General features: G+C 35.2%; 1 protein-coding gene and 1 long non-coding RNA gene across 2 annotated transcripts in view; one reads left to right on the top strand and one right to left on the bottom strand.

The window, feature by feature from the left end:
* LOC107726839 (uncharacterized) overlaps positions 1 to 2,484 on the bottom strand; it is a 4,542-nt gene extending 2,058 nt beyond the window's left edge. The window contains exon 1 of the long non-coding RNA XR_001638301.1: positions 2,324 to 2,484. This is a non-coding gene — a long non-coding RNA (uncharacterized LOC107726839). The remainder of the gene's footprint in view (positions 1 to 2,323) is intronic.
* The window catches only part of LOC107726838 (IQ motif and SEC7 domain-containing protein 3-like), a 99,872-nt gene that overhangs the window by 25,192 nt on the left and 68,680 nt on the right, over positions 1 to 6,000 (top strand). The gene's annotated exons all lie outside the window — the stretch shown is intronic.

The following is a 6,000-nucleotide window of genomic DNA, read 5'->3' as shown; positions in this document are numbered from 1 at the left end:
CGCTATACATAATGACATAAACAATACCGGACGCTGGAGCACACACAGGCAACACTATTTATACACACAGGAGGAGGGGATGACGAGACACACCTGGGAGCAATGAAACATCATGGGAAACACCTGGGACAAATTAAACTAAATCAGGACAGGAACAGGAAACTAACCAAATAAGGGCATAGGAAGACACATGGGGAGCAAGACACACACAAAACATGCAACAGAGTCTGACATATTGTTTCTGTGTGCTGATTTTTTTCTTGCCAGGTCTCAAGAATTGTCTGCATTACACTAAATAACCAGAATATAACTGACACAATTACTTACAAAACATGACTTGTAAAAATCAGTACGGTCCTACCCTATCTGTAAAAAAAAAAAACTTAACCATTTCAAATTGTATTCACTCTAAAACTGTATTCATTGTTCTTTGCACCAGACAATGGAAACATACCTTTAATCCAACAAACTAGATGCTCTTAAGTACTGTTTACTAAAGTTGTTCAGTTTTACTATTGCATCCACCTGAAAGTTCACATAACACAGTGCAATTAAGTAAACTCAACAAATTTGTAAAAATCAGTTATGTTTACTCGCTTTCTTAAGTAGATTCAGTGATTACTTTTTACAGTGCAGGCCTAATCCTCTGTAAGATGGGGCTCAAACATGCCTCGAGACATATTTTGAAGAAGTTTGTTTGTGAACTTCTGTATTTTTGAGTGAGTCCATCAAAACTGCTGTAATCCTTTCTGAAGTATTATATACAATTATATTTGGTCTTCTAGGGGGTGTTTACATGACACCGTTTTCAACTAAAAACAGAATTTTTTAATGTGTCTTGGCCATTCATTTACACCACAATGTTATAAATTAACAGATGCTATTAGATTTGTATGTTTATAGTAGCATAATATTTATCAAAGACTGATCAAGTTAATTGACATTTTTAAATGTTTTTTTTTTAAATATTCATATACTTTTTCATATATGTATACTGCCTCAAAATAATTGACAGTTGTGTTGTATTTCTTTTTGTATTGAATTTCCAGCAAAAATAACTATATTGTGAAACTGTAATGTTTCCATGATATAACATAAGTTTTAAGATTTTGATTATACCACCAACTACTATTGTTGGTTATTACTTTCTAAAGACATTTTGCAGACCATTAATTTAATGGACACTCTGTCATCAAAACATTCATTTAATGGACACCCTGTTATAAAGCTGTTCATTTTAATCATTTGTTTACTATGAATACAATAGTGGTGTCGAAGAAATTGCCAAGGGCACTTGAGGGGCAGTCAGTGTTTTTGAAATATGGAAAACATATTACTCAAAAACGCAATTTAAACTTTAAAGTGATAAAACCTCAACTGTACAAACTTGGATCTGATGTTGTGTTTATGCTTTTAAAATGATGAATTTCTTCTGCTGTCAGAAACATGACTTTCATCTTTTCAAAAGCCCTTGGGCTGCCTATGAGTTCAGGGCCCTTTGAAATATATAATTTTATTCTGAATTAGATTACAGCGCTCTTGATCAATTCATGCATGCATTTCTCATTTAAACGGAATCATCCTGTTGAAAGTTACTATTTAATTCTTTCAAGCATACCTCGGCTATCCTTCTGAATTGTAACATTTGCTTTGGATTGTTAAATAACGACCAGGTGTGTTTTTCAAGGTCATTGATTTTAATACTTGCTTAAGTTTCATTTACACAGCTGTTAATTCGCTGAGCCTATTGACCAAATCCACGTTTATGTCGCCACTATTCAAAAAGTCATTATCCGTGTCAACAGCAGTAAGTCTTGCTCTAGTAATCTGTTCCCATTTGAGTCCTAGCGTACACATAACCTATTAACCATCCAGTGTCAAATCACATCCGTTAACAAAAACACAATTAGGAGGACCATTAACAATAGTAAGTAATTAGCCAACACACTTTCATCCCCAACTCCTCTTGCTATTCTTGCTATTCCATGTGGATTTATCATTCAGAGTGTTAATACATTTTTTAAATTATTATTTATATTATATTAATAATAGTAAATTATTTATGAAGAAATGAATGAATTAATTACTTAATAAATAATAAATACATAAATAAATAATTAAATAAATATTTTTTATTTACTTAAATTGATCACAAATAATTTAATGTATCATTATTTATGGAAAGACTCCGCAAATACTGAATGGACATTGAATGTCAAGGCACATTGCCTAGGGCTGTGCTGACTGATTTTTTTCTTGCCAGGTCTCAAGAATTGTCTGCATTACACTAAATAACCAGAATATAACAGACAAAATTACTTACAAAACATGTCTTGTAAAAATCAGCAAGGTCCTTTTCAAGGAAGAGTGGAAGGCCGTAGAGAACTGCTGTTCATCGCCCATTGATGTCAGATGTCTGTACAATTATAAAAAAAAACTCATATTTAATATCACTCAAAGCACAAGCATTCAGCATAAAATATAATCAATGTCGTATTGTATTTCTGTTGTATTTCTTTTTGTATTGAATTTCCAGCAAAAATAACTATATTGTGAAACTGTAATGTTTCCATGATATAACATAAGTTTTAAGATTTTGATTATACCACCAACTACTATTGTTGGTTATTACTTTCTAAAGACATTTTGCAGACCATTAATTTAATGGACACTCTGTCATCAAAACATTCATTTAATGGACACCCTGTTATAAAGCTGTTCATTTTAATCATTTGTTTACTATGAATACAATAGTGGTGTCGAAGAAATTGCCAAGGGCACTTGAGGGGCAGTCAGTGTTTTTGAAATATGGAAAACATATTACTCAAAAACGCAATTTAAACTTTAAAGTGATAAAACCTCAACTGTACAAACTTGGATCTGATGTTGTGTTTATGCTTTTAAAATGATGAATTTCTTCTGCTGTCAGAAACATGACTTTCATCTTTTCAAAAGCCCTTGGGCTGCCTATGAGTTCAGGGCCCTTTGAAATATATAATTTTATTCTGAATTAGATTACAGCGCTCTTGATCAATTCATGCATGTCTTTCTCCTTTAAACAGAATCATCCTGTTGAAAGTTACTGTTTATTTCTTTCAAGTATGCCTTGACTATCCTTTTGAGTTGTAACATTTGCTTTGGAATTTTAAATAATGGCCAGGTGTGTTTTTCAAGGTCGTTGATTTTAATACTTGCTTAAGTTTCATTTACACAGCTGTTAATTCGCTGAGCCTATTGACCAAATCCACGTTTATGTCGCCACTATTCAAAAAGTCATTATCCGTGTCAACAGCAGTAAGTCTTGCTCTAGTAATCTGTTCCCATTCGAGGCCTAGGGTGTACATAACCTATTAACAATCCAGTGTCAAGTCACACCCGTTAACAAAAACACAATTAGAAGGACCATTAACAATAGTAATTAATTTACCACCACACTTTTACCCCTGGCTCCTCTTGCTAATCTTTTTTGCCATGTGGATTTATAATTCAGGGTGTCAATAAAATATTTTAAATTATAGGAAATTATGTTTCAAATAAATAAAAAATAAGTAAGTAAACAAATAAATAAATACATTATTTTTTATTTACTTAAATTGATCACAACTAATTTCATGTATCAATATAGAAGTGTCTCCAAACACTGAATGGACATTGATTGGCGAGGCACAATGCCTAGGGCTGTGCTGGCTTCTCTGTTTTGCATTAGGTGATGCCTCAAAAATGGTAAAAAAATTGTGTATTAACTTGTGTATGGGTGGAGACACAGAATGTTCATTTGGGGTAAACTTAATTCAGGAGTAGCCAGTCTTGCTTCTGTAGGGCTACAATGACCTTGTCCCAAATGGCACTCTAAACCCTTGCGAACTTCCTCTGAATCCACACTTTCATAAAGTAATGCCACTTTGACTGCTGGGCTCAGCAAAAGTGTGCATTGAGGGCACATATCAGTCACAAAGTGGGTGCTCATGGGCATGCTTCTAAAAGCTGAAATGACGAATGAACACCCTAGGGTTTTGTGGACTTAATGGATATGCACATGCGGTGGCAAGACCACAAGTGCACATGAAGTCTGCCATTTGGGACAATTCTGCAGAGTTCAGCTCCAGCCCTAATCAAACACACCTGAACCAGCTAATCATGGTGTTCAGGATTACTGGAAACTAATAGGCAGGTGTATTAAAGTAGAGTTGGAACTGAAGTCTGCAGGAAGGGAATACTCCAGAAGCGGGGTTGCCTAACCCTGCCTCAATTAAAATTAATTAAAATAATTTATTATAAATTTAGAGATTAATCCTGAGTAATAGATCAAATTGGCAGCCCTATATTTATCATTATGGTTTTTCTTTGTAACCATAACCTTATACAAACCAACTTGAATGAGATGCTATTGAAGTATATTGAGGTAGTCTTCAAGTGTTGGGGAAGTTTACTTCCTCATAATTTAAATATTTGAGTATGAAATTTAGTTGTTTTATAAACCAGGTGGCTGGAAAGTATAGTCATGTTTGTTAGTATTCACATATCAATAGTTGCTCAGTTGGCGTAGTATGTAACCTTCATGCTGAAATTGAGTTCTAGTTTTCTTTGAGCCAGTCACCTGAGTTGCAATGTCATGTCGCTAACAAATTAAAATTAAGGAAAATTAAGTTCTGACACTGTCACTTTTGTATTCCACCAAATAGGATGATTCCTAATTTCGTAACACCAACTGTCAAAAATGGTGGAGAAAGCAGGCGGGTCTGGGGCTTTTGTTGGATCCAAAGTCAGCAACTTGCACTTTCTGGCACTATGAACCAAAAAGACATGCACAGCATTTTGCAGTGCCATTGAATACTTTCTAGCATAGTTAGTCCAGAGTTCATCCTACAGCAGGATAATGACCTAAAACATACCTCCAGGCTATGGCAAGACTACCTCAGAAGACTTGAAGGCCTCAAATCATGGAATGATGGACAGTAGAGTCTTTAGACTTAGACCCCATGGAGCTGGTTGAACTGGATAGAAGAGTGAAAACAAAGCAACCTAGAAATGCAACACATTTGCAAGAACTTGTGCAATAGTCAGTTTGACCCAACCACATAATTTGGATTAGAAATGTGGATTTTGTTAAACAATAATTGCATGACTTCATGTATTTATTTATGAAGATGTATTTATAAAAAAAATAAATAAAAAAAAACTCTGTTTGCAAACACATTTCCCATTTGGGATAATAATCCAGCGCAAAACTGAAGTAATAAACTCACATATATTAACGAAAGAGATTAAAACTGCCACTTTATGCCAATATGGTCTCTGGCCTCTAGTATAGTAGGTATGGTTCCATTCCCTCTTGACCTCCTGCTGCTGTGTCCTTGAGTTGACTCTAAATCCAGTAGTACTTCTCCAAGAGGGACCAGAATGAATCACTCTGAATTACTCTTCAAGTAATTGCAGAGAAGAGTTAAAGGGTTGAAATAGAGGTTGAAGGAGAAAACGAGATGATCTGTCTTAGCAAATGGGATTTCTGCCCCCTACATGTCCAAAGACGGTAGAGCTAAAATAACAGCATAACTTTTATTAACTCAGCCATATGACATATTGAGTAATACTACTTACCCTCTTTGTGCCAAATCCTCTTTTATTTGCTCTGACGGACTGGAAGGACCAGCAGCATTGAGGGTGAAAAAAGGAAGCAGAGGCTTTGGTGTGGTGGAGGATGCGGTGGTGTTTATGGACATGTCATTTATGATGGCACCCTCATATCTGGAGATTAAAGCAGTAAGATGAGTGGCAGATGCTTTGTGTTTTGTATTAGGAAGAGGACGGAGGGGTGTGAGATGGCTTTTGAATTGACATGACCGATTGTCCTCCATGGTGTCCTGCTTTCGAGGTTGGGGTTTCACGGTTAACGGGTCTCTTCCAGAATAACTGCCTTTTCATCTATCTCTCTGTATCTTCATGTACCATTTTGGGCTGTAGTGCCTACAGTTGTATCTTTTGTCCTATTAGTGGATGCTC

This window comes from Sinocyclocheilus rhinocerous, unplaced genomic scaffold (genome assembly GCF_001515625.1).
Source record: "Sinocyclocheilus rhinocerous isolate Xijiao unplaced genomic scaffold, SAMN03320098_v1.1 scaffold155, whole genome shotgun sequence".
NCBI lineage: Eukaryota > Metazoa > Chordata > Actinopteri > Cypriniformes > Cyprinidae > Sinocyclocheilus > Sinocyclocheilus rhinocerous.
The sequence above is the reverse complement of the archived record's forward strand: the minus strand, read 5'-3'. Positions and strand labels throughout refer to the sequence as shown.